Genomic DNA, 17,555 nt, shown 5'->3' with positions numbered 1-17,555 from the left:
TGACACACAAAATCAAAAGGGGACGCCTATTAACATTGGGAGACTTCATCATGGTTTGGGATCCAACCAAAGACAAACAGTCAGCTCTCACAGAAACGTCTCGTCTACCTCTAACGCTTTCCGGAAACTCATATACCATCATAACCTCTACGACGCATGGAGGTGTTTAGCACCTTCAGTAAAAGATTTCACACACCATTCCAAGGCTCATAACTCATACTCCAGACTAGATTACATATTCTGTGATTCTTGGTCTCTAGACCAACTTGTCAATCCTAAAATTAGACCGTGCATGTGGTCAGACCACGACATGGTCTACTTAGATTTCACTAAGCTACACTCCCTATCTGTTAGGCCTCCATGGAGACTCCCAGAGCATTGGCTATCAGACATAGGAATTCCTTAACAGTCTCCTGAAGTGCTGGGAGTTTTATCACATAATGACACAGGAACCACTGACATAAGCATGGTTTAGGCTGCTCTTAAAGCATACCTGCGCGGGCACTTTATCAAAAAAAGTCTCGACTTCATAAGGAGAACGGCCAGTCCTTAGCGAAACTGTATGGAGATCTCCCTACCCTCGAAAAGGCGAACAAAACGAACCCCAATGCCCAAGTAGCTCACCAAATCGGAGTCATTAGAGAGGAAATCTCCAAGAGAGATTTACTACTGGTTCAGGAGAACCTGCATAAGCTTAAACAATTGTATTATTATAAAGGGAATAGAGCAGATAAACTCTTAGCTAACAAACTTCGCAAGAGTATGTTGCAGAAAAGGATAACGTGCATTGCAACGCGGAATGGCATGGTACACTCACCCAAAGAAATAGGCGATATCCTCAGATTCCTGGAGAAACTACCTATACCCACCCTATCTGAGGAATCTAAGGCCGAGTTAGGGCAGCAATTTACATTGACAGAGATTAAAGTAGCCATAGATGACCTTGCACCCCACAAAGCCCCTGGACCAGATGGGTTTACAGTAACCTTCTGTCGAGCACTCAGCCCGGTTATAACCCTGGTACTACACCGGCTATACAAAGATGCAGCGACTAAGGGCGGTTTCCTGGCAGAGCTCTTGGAAGCAAACATTACCACAATACACAAAGAAGGTAAAGACCCACTACTGTGCTCCAGCTACAGACCCATTTCACTCATTAATGTAGACGCCAAGATTTATGCTTAAGTACTAGCAAACAGACTGGGGAAACACCTACAGACACTTATACACCTAGATCAGGTGGGCTTTGTTCAGGGTAGACAGGGCACAGATAATACCTGTCGCCTTTTATACATCTTTTCGGAGGCCCCAGATATGGGACTTCCAGTACTCGCCCTGTCACTTGACGCCGAGAAGACCTTTGACAGGGTGAGGTGGGACTACTTATTTCAGACCCTGTCAGTGTTCGGAATACCGGACTCTTTCATTACAGCGGTTAAGGCATTGTATTTGGCCCCCACGGCAGCTGTTAGGGGAATGGGATTCTGCTCTCCTAAGATAACAATCAGCAACGGTAACAGGCAGGGATGCCCTCTCTCCCCACTATTTCTTCTAGCAATCAAAACCCTGGCGATCGCAATTAGAGAGCCGGAGGCGATTCATGGTATACAGATACATGACACCCCTCAGAAGCTGGCACTATTTACAGATGACCTTACGGTCTTTCTCTCGGACCCGGTTGACTCCCTCCCCCCGCTGATGACCCTTTTCAAACAATTTGTGGAATTTTCATATTACAAACTAAACGTAGCCAAAACAGAAGCTTATTCTATTAATATCCCACAGAATGAGAAGGAAGCTGTCCAGCTCGCTTACTCCTTTAAGTGGTCCTCCAGAGGAATCAGTCACTTGGGAGTCTTTCTTTCCCATATAAAATCAGTGGTGATCAAGGAAAACTTTGAGACTCCACTGGTAGCAGTCACCTTGGAACTTAACTCTAAGAGATATAGTGAAATATCTTGGATGGGTAGAATAGCGGCTCTCAAGATGATGATTCTCCCAAAGCTCACCTACCTATTCCGCTGTATTCCGATACCAGTCCCGTATATATTGATAAGGAAGTTCCAGACCCTTTTGAATTCGTAGACTTGGCATGACAAAAGACCCCGGGTAGCTGCACACAGCTTACATATGTCGATAGAGAGGAGGCCTTGGTCTCCCCAACATCAGAAAATACTATGAAGCGACAATGTTAACCCATGCTACAGCATGGGGAAAAGATCTTCCCCCAACAAGGTGGAGAGAACTAGAACAGGCTTCATTACCAGCATATGTCTATTTCGAGGATTTGCTCTGGTTACCCCCACATTGGCAAACCAAAGTACACGTTGCTAATAGCATAGTGAAAGGATGTCAGGAGGCTTGGTTTAAGTTGCGACACAATAAATCAGTAGCTCCACACCCATCGCCAGTGCACTCAATAAGAGGTCTCCTAGTGGGACTACCTAACACACAGCTTAACGCTTGGGCTAATACGGACATACACACCCTGGAAGACTTTTACTATAATGGTCAGTTAAGAACACACAAGGACATGCTAGACCTTCCTACACTGACCCCCAAACTCCAATTTGACTTACTGAGACTACGAAACACTAATTAAATCCTGGGGCTTTCTAGGAGAATCGTTAAGAGACCTGACTATTTGGGAGTTACGGTGGGCAGCTAATACCCAACAATTTCAGTACACTACCACTGTCTTATTGAGGAAGCGTCTATTTCAAAAACAATTCATTTTTTTTTTATATATATTTATTTTGAATCCAGTACAGTGTACAAACAAATAAATCAAACCTTTTATGCCTCACAGGGCAAGGTAAAGCATATTATAAAGCAAAAACATAACAGAATACAAGACATATATACTTTCTCACCATTGATTAATCATCCAAATGAGGGCAATATTTGTACACTGAGCTGGGTTTTTTCTGTTTTCGTTACATCAAAAAACAAGAAACAACAAAAAAAACAAAACAAGAACAAAAGGCGAGAGGAAAAAAAAAAAAATATATAAAATTTAGAAAAAAAAAGGAATGGAGAAGGGAATCCTCTCACTCCGCCCCCTTTATCTTGACCAAAATTGATATTAAATTTCTGAACTATTGGGATATCCATGTATGTGGAAAGAGATTTAGTATGACCATTTCAGCAAAGCTTACTGAAGATGTAAAGGGCGCTAAAATCTGTTTTTGTATAGGCCTGGGATAGGAGTTAATAATGGGATACCACCCTAGTAGAAACTTTTTAATTCTAGCTTCAGAGGCCTCCTGTAGATGATATGATTCAAAAATAATTTGATCTTGGATAGCGTACAAGATCTCGGATAGTACAGGCCCTTTTTTTACTTTCCATTTTTTGAGAATACTCTGTCTTACAGCTAATATTGAGGTATTTAAAGAACGAGTCCAATGCCTGTCAAAACTAATCGATGATTCAACCAGCAGGATAATGTCCCGGAACGTGAGAGAAATAGTAACACCGTGTATGTTATTAAACCAATATATAAATTTCAGCCAAAGCTGATTTATCTTAGGACAAGTCCAGAACATATGTAATAAGTCCGCTTCCTTATGCGCACACCTAGGGCAATGAGCTGATCTAGATGGATAGAATCGCGCTAATTTAACTGGATAGAGGTCAAAATTGTTTATTAATTTCATATGCGATTCTTTCCATATTGAGGGGACTTTACAGTTTTCTAAGGATTTAAAACTTTGTATAATTCTCTCGGGCTCTGTATCCCCGATTTACCTACTCCAATGATCGCTGATCTTGCTGAGGAAGCCTTGCGTTTGTTTGGAAAGCATAATGTCATAAATTAATGAGATCGAGGTGGCACCTGCCACAACTTTCTGTATTAAGACTCTGATATCAGACCATGCAACCGATAAGGGAAACCTCCAAACCTGTGACACAATGAAATGACGTACCTGAAAGAACGCAAATAGATCTGATCTTGGTAATTGAAAAAGGGAAAACAAGGTTTCACCTTCTAATACTACCTCATCTACGCCAATTGAGAAATTTTATTTAACCCTTTTTCGGCCCAATTTTTAAAAGTTTTCTGACGTAAACCGGGGGGGGGGGGGGGGGGGGGAAGCGGATTACCCCTGATTGGGAGAAACTCTGAGATTGAAAAATCTATTTCCAAAAATTTACAGAACTTGTGCCACGCCAGAACTATATTTTTGATTGTAATTAATGAGGAAACGTTGGAAGGCAGTTGACCTGGTTTACAGTGCAAAATCGCAGGTAATGCGAAAGGGTAAATCAGCAAGGACTCCTGTACCAGAGAGGCAAATGTATTTGTATTTGCCAGCCAGTTAATAGCAATTTTTACCATCGCTGCAATATTATAAAGATTAATATCGGGCAATGATAAGCCACCAGCCCGTGATTTCTGCATTAATCTGGCTAAAGCGATGCATGGTTTTTTATTTTGCCAGATAAATTTGGAGACAGAAGTGTATAAACTTCTACGGTCCCTGTTTGTTATGAACAAGGGCAGATTTTGTATCGGGTAGAGAAGACGTGGAAATATAATGGTTTTAATTAGATTTACTCTCGCAGTGAGAGAAATCGGGAAAGAAGTCCATAGTTTCAGATCTTGTTTGATTTTTTGAAATAATGACAGATAATTATCTGTGTACCAGAATTTCAGATTTTTATGTAACATTAGACCCAAATATTTAATAGAATCTACCACTTTAAACGGATTACCAGGATAACTTGTGGCTATATTCCCAATATACATTAATTCACTTTTTTCTGTGTTTACTTTATATCCTGAGAATAAGCTGAACTCCTCTAGTTAGTATCTGTCTCAAAATTGGAATAGATTGTTGTGTATTTTCTAAAAAAACTAGAATATCAGCGTATAATAGTGTAATTAGACGTAAAGAACCCATTGTAATCCCTGCTAAGCTATTTCTTAGTCTTATCGCTAATGGTTCTAATGCTACATTGAATAGCAAGGGAGACAATGGACATCCTTGCCTAGTACCTCGCTGTAGAATTATTTTAGGCGAGATCATTCCGTTTACCAGTATGTATGAAATTGGCTTCGCATAGATTCTATAAATAAATTGCAAGAAGTTTCCCTGTATCCCGAATTGTCTAAGTGAAGTAAAAAGATACCATACAATAGAATCGAACGCTTTAACAGCGTCCAGGGTAAGAACTGCCCTGTCTTTGCAGATATCTGTACTAGGTTTTTGCTCCATGTTCCACGCGTAGTCTATCAGCGTGATTAACTTACGAATGTTTTTAGAGGCATTCCTTTTGACCATAAAGCCAGTCTGATCTACATGTATAAGTTTCTGTAAGGCGAGAGAGAATCGATTAGCTAAAATTGAGGCTAAGATCTTATAATCACAGTTTAAAACTGATATCGGCCTGTACGATCCTGGGTCCTCTGGATCCTTACCCTTTTTTAGTATCAGTGTGACGTTGGCCATTGAGAAATAGGATGATATAGGAATATCTAAAGTATAATATTCATTAAAAAGCTTCTCCAGCACTGGTACCAGATCATCTTTGAGACATTTGTAATATTCCGCGGGTAATCCATCTGGACCAGGAGCTTTGTTAGGTTTCAGTTTGTCAATGGCCTTGCTAATTTCTAATCTAGTTATATGGTCATTTAACAATATTAATTCTTCCGACTGAATCCTGGGTACAACAATTTTAGACCAGAATATCTCTTGCACGTCAGGATTAATTTTAACTGAAGAATATAGATCTTGATAGTAAGAGGCAAAAACCCCACAGATCTCTGCAGTCTCCATGTATCTGGTCTTATTCTCTTTGATGACTGGTATTATATTCTTTCTCTTCCTGATTTTAGTAAGTTTAGCCAAGTATTTGGCAGAGGAACCATGAAACCCCTTGTAGTGCCTATTTATTCTTATCTCCTCAATTTGAGCTTGTTCTTTGAGAAAGAGATCTCTTTCCTTTCTAATAAGAAAATAGTCATCCCAGTTGTTTTGTGATGGGGTATTCTGAACTAAAATAAAAGCCTTCTTCACTCTCTCAGCCAAAGTAACCTCCCTTAGTTTAATCTTTTTCCTACGTATATTTAGGTAGGCTATAATGTCACCTCTTAAGACCGTTTTGGAGGCCTCCCAAAAAATTTCAACTTTATTTCCGAATTCCCTATTATTGGAAACATACTCCAGCCATTTAGATTGTAGCCACAGCCGAAACCTAGGATCAGAACATAAATATCTAGGGAAACCGAATACTGGTTTCTGCCTCCTGTCTTCTTTACATGATGAGAATATTAACGCAATTATTGCATGATCCGATATCATAACTTCCCCTATCGTCGCTTTAGATTGCCAGACAGACAATGACTCAGAGATCAGGAATAGATCAATCCTAGAAAATGTCTTATGACCTTTGGATTCACAAGTGAATGTCGCAATGTTAGATATTTGGAGGATTCAAAATCCTATTAGTTTTAATTTATGGCAAAGTCTATGAAATTGTTTAGCACTTTGTCTTTTACTAACTATGTTTTTGCATGAGAACCTATCTATTGAGGGATCCAACGTCATGTTGAAATCTCCACATAAAATTGTTTCCAATAAGCGGGAACAACTTGTTTTGGATATTATCCCAGAAACCTAGTGAGAATTTATTGGGAGCATAAATACAACAAATTATAAAAAAAATTTTTTTTATCATTATATGCAATAAAATGAATCTGGCCTCACTGTCAATCTCAGTTTTTATAATCTTATAGTCTAATTGTTTGTGTAATAGTATTGCGACTCCACATTTTTTATTAGAACCATTAGTGGAGATTACTTCCCCGACCCATTTCATCTTGAGTTTAACTGCTTCTGACTCCTTAAGGTGTGTTTCTTGAAGACAGGCCATATCAGGCTGCATCTGAGCTAATGTTCTAAGAATCAGTTTACGTTTCATAGGTGATCTAATACCTCCCACGTTCCAGGAGAACATCCTAATTTCTGTTGTCATTTCTTAAATCTTAAGTGGGATCAGAATCACGTGAGAGGGGGGAGACAAAGAAGGAAGAGGGGGGGGGGGGGAAATAAAAAATAGAAAACACAATAGAAGAGAGAACACGTATCCATTGACATTTTGGATATCTAATTCTTAATAACACTTTGAACATTTTGAACAATAAACATCGATATTCCAATATTATCCTATTTCCTTTAGATATTTAATTACTTCAGATGTTTCACTAAAGACCTGCCTCTTACCATTCTCGTTAATTATAATTCTAGCCGGGTAGCTCAGCCAAGCATTAATGCCTCTGTTTATTAATTGCGTGCAATACGGGGCCATAACTTTTCTCCTGGCTGATGTCTCACTAGAAAAATCTTGAAACATAATTCTGTTGTTCCCAAAAAGTAATGGTTCTTTTCTCTTTTTATAGTGACTGAGGATCTCAATCTTATCCTGGAATCTCAGGAGTTTGAGGATAACCATCCTAGGTCTGGTGACCTCATTGGTAATAGGCTTCCTGGGTCCCACTCTATGGACTCTCTCAATTATCAATGGTATCATTTGTGTGGGAATACCCAGAGCCTGTGGCAGAGTGGTTGATGCAAATATCATGAGATCCTCAAACTCCGGAGACTCCGATAGGCCAATAATTCTAATGTTATTGCGCCTTGACCGATCTTCAAGATCCTCCAGGCACAATTGCATACTTTTTATTTTAGCCTCATGTTCTTGTATGACAGTGTGTTGCGAATTTGCCTGATCCTCTAATGTGGATATCCTATCTTCGGCTTCAGAAAGTCTTACTGCAAAGTGTTTTATTTCTAACGAGAGTGTCCCTATGTCAGATGAAATGACACCTAATTCTGTTTTTATAGAATCAAATTGAGGTGTGAACAACGCCACTAGCTGACTTGTAAGGGCCTGAGTATCAATTGTTAAGGGTGAGATTTCAGTTATATTTTCTGTACTATTGTCTGCCAGCTTGGCCTTTTTATCTTTTGATTTGGCTGGCATTTTGGGGGAATTAACTTTGGTCTGTGTGACAAATTTTTCCATTTATGTTGTGAGAAGAAAGTGAGAAAATCAGAAAAAAAGAAATGTGATTAAAAAAGGAGAGCACGCGTGTGGTGAAGGAGAAGAGGAGAGGGAAAAAAAAGAAAAAAAAGGGAGTGTAAAAACAAACAAAGTGCCAAAGAGGACCCTGCTGAGGGTTTCTGGTGAAAGACTGTGATGTGTGTATAGAGTGGAAATTCTTAATTGACAGTTTAAGGGATTTATCCTGTAGAACAGAGGGTGAGAGTGTATGTAAAATTAGTGTTTTGTAGTGAATTCAGAGGAAAGTGACTAATAACACCAATTAACTTAATTAATTCCCTAGAGTAAATATATCCAATTCACACTGCCTAATGACAACAAGCCTAGCAGCTGTAGTATGACGGTACCTCAAACTTAAATGCTTATGGCTTATAATTATTCTAATACCCTGAATGTAAAATAACTAAAATAGCAATTTTTAGTCAATCTTTACACCGTGTAAGAAGTTCATCTGACTCCCCTACTAATTTCAGAAAAACCACTTAAGCCAGACACTTCTTGAAAATTTTTATAAAACCTGCATTAGGCCAAATATATTAAGATTTCTAAACTGAAGCACATAAATAGCATTTGATCAGATATAGTTTTCAACCCACATTGCATATATGATCTAAAAAATAGAGAATACAATAAAGGGAAAAAGAATGTTACGTCTTATTACTTCAATTTCTAATTCCCTAGAACAAAATATCCAGATTCACACTGTCTAATGACCACATGCCTAACTGCTACAGTATCTTTTAGTAGCAGACGGCCTCTCAAACTTAGATGGCTTTGGCTTGTGCCTATTCTTATGCATTAAATAAGAGATAAATATAGTGACAATTTTAGTCAATCCTTGCACAATATATGGGGTGTATCTGACTCCCTTACTTGATTACAGATAAATTACTTAAGCCAGACAGTTCCTAAAGCTTTTATGAGACCAGTAATGGGCCGAATTTAGTAATATTTCTGGACTGGAGCACAAAGATAACGTTTTATCAGATGTATATTCTAATCCACATTGCATACATGATCTGAAAACTGGATAACACCACAAGAAGAGAAAAAGAGAATGTTATATCTTATTACTATAGATTATGTAACTGTTTACATTGCCATTATCTTTCCAGTGAACATTGGTTATCGCAGAGTCACTATTACAGTGCTTTTTTTTTTTTTCTTTTTTCCTTTGCAATTAATGGCCAACTAGCCAAACAGGGCAATAATGTATCATAACTGATATTTATACAGCTTGACCAGTCTGCTTGGATAAATATTCTCCCACCTGTAAATGATATGTATTACCAAAAAAACTGTGTGCTGCGAGAGAAAAGTCCCTTACTGAGGGCTTGACAGAAAGAGAGTATACTTGCGGTAGAAATAGTCCGTTTTGTTGCTTCAATACCAGTACAGGTCCTCTCAGTAGATGAAGTGGGGCTGGCTGCCGTAAACCTCAGGGTCACCGGTTTTGCCCCTGGATGCCATTTCCAGCAGTTGTTACTGCTGCACCGATATCCAAAATTGGGATCAAATCCGGGGTCTCCGACCCGGGCACCGCAGGTCCCCAGCACCCGGCACTGCTCTCCAAGCACGGTCTCCGGCAGAGGTTCCCACACTGTGACTGCAGGCTGTACACCAGCTTCCGGCACTTCACTCACGGAAACTAGCTGCAGATCTCTCCGCCGTCCCTCCGACCTCGGCCCTCCTCCACTCCGGAAGGATCCGCTTGGGCTGCAAGGGTTGGGCGCCACAATGTTCCGGTGAGTAGTTTGGCTGCCCCCAACTTAACACTTAGGCCAAGAGCAGACCCAGGTTATCTGGGTGGGGGCAATATATGTCCGGGGGTACTACAACCAGGGTAGACCACGGAGGCTCACACTTGCAGGTACTTTAGAGGCGGTTGTCGCTGGAACCAAACATAGAAAAAAAGAGATGCGGTAAAAACCGCTGACCCATTTGGCCTTAATGAGTTCCTTCTTCGGCAAGATCACACTTGCCAGGGCTTCTCAATGCCACAGCAGTCTGGGGCTATGGAGCAAGCGAGTTGGGTGTGTTGTTAGATGTCGATCTGCACGCCGACATGAGACATGCTGCCGTTAGTCTCCACCCACACAGGAACTAATTTCCTCATCAGGATCCCAAAAACAATTCATATGGATGCCTGGGAGAGAGACTTACAGTCAACATTTGCACCAGAAGCCTGGAGCAAGGCCATTAGTTTAACGAAAAAGACAACCCATTGTATCACCTTATATGAGTTATACTTCAAAGTAATCACCAGATGGCACCTAGTATGCACAAAACTACAGAAACTTTTTCCTGAACACTCACAATTGTGCTGGAGAGAGTGTGGAGAGCCGGGATCCCCCATCCATGTTTGGTGGACCTGTCTTAAGTTGACAACCTACTGGCAGAAAGTAGAAAAGATTTGTAAAGATCTGGAACTAACACGAACTCTAAATCCTGCCTTGGCCATACTGCACCTAGACATAGACGAGCTCCCCAAAGTCAAGCAAAACCTTCTGATATATATCCTTATTTCCGCTAAATTACTTGTAGTAGCTAGGAATTGGAAGAAGAGTCAACCTCCCAGAATACAGAGTGTATTAGAGTGTGTGAACTATATTAAAAATATGGAAAATTACGTAGCTAGGGAACGTGACAATTGAGCAATTCCTGCCTAACATGGGAAACCTGGGAATCTATGCTGACTCGTTCAACCCCCACCTAAATATTTTGGAATAAGGAAATGAATAGGAACATATCGCTTCTCAACCACTTCATTCCCTACTCCCTTACTTTCCTTTCACCCCGTGCCTTACTAGAAACTGCTCTGCGCCTTATTTGTACTTGCTGAATCCCCCCATGTGACTAATCATGTGGAAGATGAGTTTACAAACCAACAGATAGTAGACGCTGATAGGAGTCTGTGATGTTATATAATACCTAAAGCCATGTCATTGGATCACTTCCATTGACAGGCTCACTGTTCTGAGGATCACACCTTAGTAGATTAATGTTATATGATTGCATACCTCTGAAAGTCTATTGTATATACATAAGGTGACCTCTGTAAAAACGAGGACCTCCGCACAGGGATAAGCTTTCACTCTCATTTGTTATTCACACCTGCAGAACCCTGTATATATTTCTGTACCTCTCATACAATGCTTAGTGTTGATATTGTGTTTTTCTCCTTACTTGAGAAAGGTTGTATGTTAAAATTATGTCCTCAATAAAAACGTTTTATAAAAAAAAAGATATTTATTTCTTACCTGGGGGTTTAGTCTTTTTTTCAATTGACTACTTTTTGCTATTGCGGGTATTAGGCCTGCGGGTGCGTCAAATGCTAAACTTTATTCCGTCATTCTTGGCGCAAATTTTTTTTGGCGCGAAAGACGTTTATGACACATCTTCGGCATTTCCGGCATCATACGTGATGCCGAGACCTTTCACACGGCGGCATCATTAGTGACGCAATTGTGTCATTTCCGGTTATTTTTGGCGCCAAAAAAGTTTACGTTACGTTGTGTCATACTTGGCGCCAAATTTTTTTCATTATTTCAATACCCCATTGATGTTTGCCTCTTGCTTTTTTCTCTATCAGAGGCCTATGCTTTTGCATTTTTTTCCCATTCCTGAAACAGTCATATAAGGAAATAGATAATTTTGCTTTATATGTTGTTTTTTCTCTTACATTGAGCAAGATGTCCCAATCCGATCCTGCCTCAGAAGTTTCTGCTGGAACATTGCTGCCTGACATCGGTTCTAACAAAGCTAAGTGCATTTGTTGTAAAAGTGTAGAAATTATTCCACCAAATGTCATTTGTAATAGTTGTCATGATAAACTTTTACATGCAGATAGTGTTTCCATCAGTAATAGTACATTGCCAGTTGCAGTTCCTTCAACTTCTAATGTACATGATATACCTGTAAATTTTAAAGAATTTGTATCTGATTCTATTCTGAAGGCTTTGTCTGCATTTCCACCTTCTAATAAACGTAAAGGGTCTTTTAAAACTTCTCATTTAGCTGATGAAATTTCAAATGACCAGCAACATAATTTATCCTCTTCTGATGAGGATCTATCTGATTCAGAAGATCCTTCCTCATATATTGACACTGACAAATCTACTTATTTATTTAAAATAGAGTATATGTTTTCTTTATTAAAAGAAGTGTTAATTACTTTGGATATTGAGGTAACCAGTCCTATTGACGTTCAGTCTAATAAACGTTTAAATGCTGTTTTTAAACCTCCTGTGGTTTCACCAGGGGTTTTTCCTATTTCTGAGGCTATTTCTGAGGCTATTTCTGATATGATTTCTAGGGAATGGAATAAGCCAGGTACTGCTTTTATTCCTTCTTCAAGGTTTAAAAAATTGTATCCTTTACCAGCAAAATCTATAGCGTTTTGGTAAAAAATCCCCAAAGTTGATGGGGCTATTTCTACTCTTGCTAAACGTACCACTATTCCTATGGAAGATAGCACTTCCTTTAAGGATCCTTTAGATAGGAAGCTTGAATCTTATCTAAGGAAGGCCTATTTATATTCAGGTCATCTTCTCAGACCTGCTATTTCTTTGGCTGATGTTGCGGCTGCCTCAACTTTTTGGTTGGAGAATTTAGCGCAACGAGAATTGGATCCTGACATATCTAGCATTACTCGCTTACTGCAACATGCTAATCATTTTATTTGTGATGCCATTTTTGATATTATCAAAATTTATGTTAGATCCATGTCTTTAGCTATATTAGCTAGAAGAGCTTTGTGGCTTAAATCTTGGAATGCTGATATGACATCTAAATCTAGATTACTATCTTTCTTTCCAAGGTAATAATTTATTTGGTTCTCAGTTGCATTCTATTATTTCAACTATCACTGGAGGAAAAGGAGTTTTTCTGCTTCAGGATAAGAAACCTAAGGGTAAATCTAAGGCTTCTAAACGTTTTCGTTCCTTTTGTCAGAAGAAGGAACAAAAACTCAATCCTCCTCCCAAAGAATCTGCTTCCAATTGGAAGCCTTCCTCAAATTGGAATAAATCCAAGCCATTTAGGAAACCAAAGTCTGCCCCTAAGTCTGCATGAAGGTGCGGCCCTCATTCCAGCTCAGCTGGTAGGGGGCAAATTATAGTTTTTCAAGGATTTTTGGATCAAATCTGTCCAAAATCATTGGATTCAGAGCATTGTCTCTCAGGGATATCTAATAGGATTCAAAGTAAGGCCTCCTGTGAGAAGATTTTTTCTCTCACGCATCCCTGTAAATCCAGTAAAAGCTCAGGCTTTTCTGAAGTGTGTTTCAGACCTGGAGTCTTCAGGGGTAATCATGCCAGTTCCTCCTCAGGAACAAGGTTTGGGGTTTTATTCAAACCTATTCATTGTACCAAAGAGAGAATTTATTCAGACCAGTTCTGGATCTGAAAATTTTGAATCGTTACGTAAGAGTACCAACTTTCAAGATGGTGACTATAAGGACAATTCTGCCTTTTGTTCAGCGAGGACATTATATGTCCACAATAGACTTGCAGGATGCATACCTTCATATTCCGATTCATCCAGAACACTTTCAGTTTCTGAGATTCTCTTTTCTAGACAAGCCTTACCAATTTGTTGCTCGTCCATTTGGCCTAGCAACAGCTCCAAGAATCTTTTTACTATCTGTAATCAGAGAACAGGGTATTGCGGTGTTTCCTTATTTGGACGATATCTTGGTACTAGCTCAGTCTTTACATACTGCAGAATCTCACACAAATCAACTAGTGTTGTTTCTTCATAGTTGGAGGATCAATTTACCAAAAAGCTTCTTGATTCCTCAGACAAGGGTCACCTTTTTAGGCTTCTAGATAGATTCAGTGTCCATGACTCTGTCTCTAACAGACAAGAGATGTTTAAAATTTGTCGCAGCATGCCGGCTCCTTCAGTCTGTCATTCCCTTCAGTCTGTCATTCCCTTCAGTGGCTATGTGCATGGAAGTTTTAGGTCTCATGACTGCAGCATCGGATGCGATCCCCTTTGCTCATTTTCACATGAGACCTCTACAGCTTTGTATGCTGAATCAATGGTGCAGGGATTATACAAAGATATCACAATTAATAACCTTGAATCCCAATGTACGACACTCTCTGACATGGTGGATAGATCACCATTGTTTGGTTCAAGGGGCTTCTTTTGTTCGGCCAACCTGGACTGTGATCTCAACAGATGCGAGTCTTTCAGGTTGGGGAGCGGTTTGGGGATCTCTGACAGCACAAGGGGTTTGGAAATCTCAAGAGGCGAGATTACCATTAAATATTTTAGAACTCCGTGCAATTTTCAGGGCTCTTAAGTTCTGGCCCCTGCTAAAGAGAGAACCGTTCATTTGTTTTCAGACAGACAATATCACAACTGTGGCTTATGTCAATCATCAGGGTGGGACTCACAGTCCCCAAGCTATGAAAGAAGTATCTCGGATACTTGCCTGGGCAGAATCCAGCTCCTGTCTAATCTCTGCGGTGCATATCCCAGGTGTAGACAATTGGGAGGCGGATTATCTCAGCCGCCAGACTTTACGTCCAGGGGAGTGGTCTCTCCATCCAGATGTTTTCTCAGATTGTTCAGATGTGGGGGCTTCCAGAGAGAGATCTCATGGCCTCTCATCTAAACAAGAAACTTCCCAGATACCTGTCCAGGTCCAGGGATGTTTGGGCGGAAGCAGTGGATACGCTGACACTTCCTTGGTGTTATCATCCTGCTTACATCTTCCCGCCTCTAGTTCTTCTTCCATGAGTGATCTCCAAAATCATCATGGAATAGTCTTTTGTGTTGCTGGTGGCTCCAGCATGGCCACACAGGTTTTGGTATGCGGATCTGGTTCGGATGTCCTGTTGCCCGCCTTGGCCACTTCCGTAACGGCTGGACCTACTATCTCAAGGTCCGTTTTTCCATCAGAATCTCAAATCATTAAATTTGAAGGTATGGAAATGAAACGCTTAGTTCTAAGTCATAGAGGTTTCTCTGACTCAGTGATTAATACTATATTACAAGCTCGTAAATCTGTCTCTAGAAAGATTATAGAGTTTGGAAGACTTACATTTCATGGTGTTCTTCTCATAAATTCTCCTGGCATTCTTTTAGAATTCCTAGAATTTTACAGTTTCTTCAGGATGGTTTGGATAAGGGTTTGTCTGCAAGTTCCTTGAAAGGACAAATCTCCGCTCTTTCTGTTTTATTTCACAGAAAGATTGCTATACTTCCTGATATTCACTGTTTTGTACAGGCTTTAGTTCGTATTAAGCCTGTCATTAAATCAATTTCTCCTCCTTGGAGTCTTAATTTGGTTCTGAAGGCTTTACAGGCTTCTCCATTTGAGCCTATGCATTCTTTGGACATTAAACTACTTTCTTGGAAAGTTGTTCCCTTTGGCTATCTCTTCTGCTAGAAGAGTTTCTGAGCTATCTGCTCTTTCTTGTGAGTCTCCTTTTCTGATTTTTCATCAGGATAAGGCAGTTTTGCAGACTTCTTTTCAATTTTTACCTAAGGTTGTGAATTCTAACAATATTAGTAGAGAAATTGTTATCCCTTCCTTATGTCCCAATCCTAAGAATTCTTTGGAGAGATCCTTACATTCTTTGGATGTGGTAAGAGCTTTGAAATATTATGTGGAAGTTACTAGTCTAGTTGTTTTATTTTCTGGTCCTAGGAAAGGTCAGAAGGCTTCTGCTATTTCCTTGGCTTCTTGGTTGAAACTTTTGATTCATCAAGCTTATTTGGAGTCAGGTCAGGCCCCACCTCAGAATTACAGCTCATTCTACTAGATCAGTCTCGATTTCGTGGGCTTTTAAGAATGAAGCTTCAGTTGATCAGATTTGCAAAGCGGCGACTTGGTCCTCTTTGCATACATTTACTAAATTCTACCGTTTTGATGTATTTGCTTCTTCGGAAGCAGTTTTTGGTAGAAAAGTTCGTCAGGCAGCTGTTTCAGTTTGATTCGTCTGCTTTTGATTTAAGTTTTTTTTTCTTTCAAAAATGAAATTAAACTTATTTTTTTGGGTTGTGGATTAATTTTTTCAGCGAAATATGGCTGTTTTTATTTTTATTCCCTCCCTCTCTAGTGACTCTTGAGTCGAAGACTCCACATCTTGGGTATTGATATCCCATATGTCACTAGCTCATGGACTCTTGCCAATTACATGAAAGAAAACATTATTTATGTAAGAACTTACCTGATAAATTAATTTCTTTCATATTGGCAAGTCCTTGAGGCCCACCCCTTTTTATGGTGGTTATGATTTTTTGTATAAAGCACAATTATGTCCAAATTTCCTTTGTTGATGCTTTCTACTCCTTTCTTTATCATCCCACTGCTTGGCTATTCGTTAAACTGAATTGTGGGTGTGGTGACGGGTGTATTTATTGGAATTTTGAGGTTTGGGAAACTTTGCCCCTCCTGGTAGGATTGTATATCCCATATGTCACTAGCTCATGGACTCTTGCCAATATGAAAGAAATGAATTTATCAGGTAAGTTCTTACATAAATTGTTTTTTTCCAATTTTTTTTTTTTTTTTTAAACTCAACACTTGACAAGCCCTCGTACTCTTGTATAGCGCCCATACGACACCCATGGGTGCCAGCTATACCTAAAACTTATTTTCTTACTCGATCAGTTTTAGGCTTCATAACTGTGTAATGAAAATCCAACTTTGGCCAAGCCCTCCCTTTTTAAGACTTCCTGTAAAGCCTCTTTACTGATGATGTGACATAAGGGGGGTAGTTTGCCACTTGACGTCATGTGAAATGCCTTCTGGAGCTGTCGGTAACACAGAGCCCAGGTTAGGAGGCAAGCAGCTGTGCAATGCAGCAGGTTTCTACATACATACCCATGCCTCATAAGGAAGGCCAAAATCTGCTGGCTCCTAGATTGCAAAGAAATTTGGCAAGCCTTGATTTAGTTATTAGTTTATTTGTTCTGGTGTTTCAGTGTGTGTGGTGTCCCCCAACCTTTTTCACTTTACACAATCTATATTTAGTTTCTGAAGGTGTTTCAACTCACAGGTGTTTAAACTTAATAATTTGAACCAATACATGTTTTCTTGCTGTAGTACATGGGCAAAATGTAATTATTTGATAACAAAATATTTCAATTTGGTTATTTTGTTTATTACGAGCTACTAAAAATATCAACCTTCTTGCCAACTTACTAGACAATATACTTGCTCAAAATTGACTCATAAGTACAGGAATGCTACTTGAAAATCTGTGAACATGATATGCAAAGAAATAGAAATTCTTTGCATCACAATGACCACAAATGAATCCTCCCTAAGTGTCCTCCATGCAGCATGAGTAATTTAATAACTGTCCAGGAAAAATAGTTGCTGTGGTAATCCTGTGCAGGAAGACTCTTAAAAATAAAAATAAAATGCTGTCATCATTTTAGTATCATGTGATATTGATTTATATGCTGTCACGTTTAATGTAACAAAGTGAATTATTTAATTTAAGAAACCTTGTAAGAGT

The 17,555-nt window shown here is 39.5% G+C and overlaps 1 protein-coding gene across 1 annotated transcript in view; it reads left to right on the top strand.

Moving 5' to 3' along the window:
* Positions 1–17,555, top strand: part of BAZ1B (bromodomain adjacent to zinc finger domain 1B) — a gene marked incomplete in the record, with an annotated part of 470,974 nt that overhangs the window by 260,458 nt on the left and 192,961 nt on the right.

This window comes from Bombina bombina, chromosome 3, assembly GCF_027579735.1.
Source record: "Bombina bombina isolate aBomBom1 chromosome 3, aBomBom1.pri, whole genome shotgun sequence".
Taxonomy (NCBI): domain Eukaryota; kingdom Metazoa; phylum Chordata; class Amphibia; order Anura; family Bombinatoridae; genus Bombina; species Bombina bombina.
The sequence above is the reverse complement of the archived record's forward strand: the minus strand, read 5'-3'. Positions and strand labels throughout refer to the sequence as shown.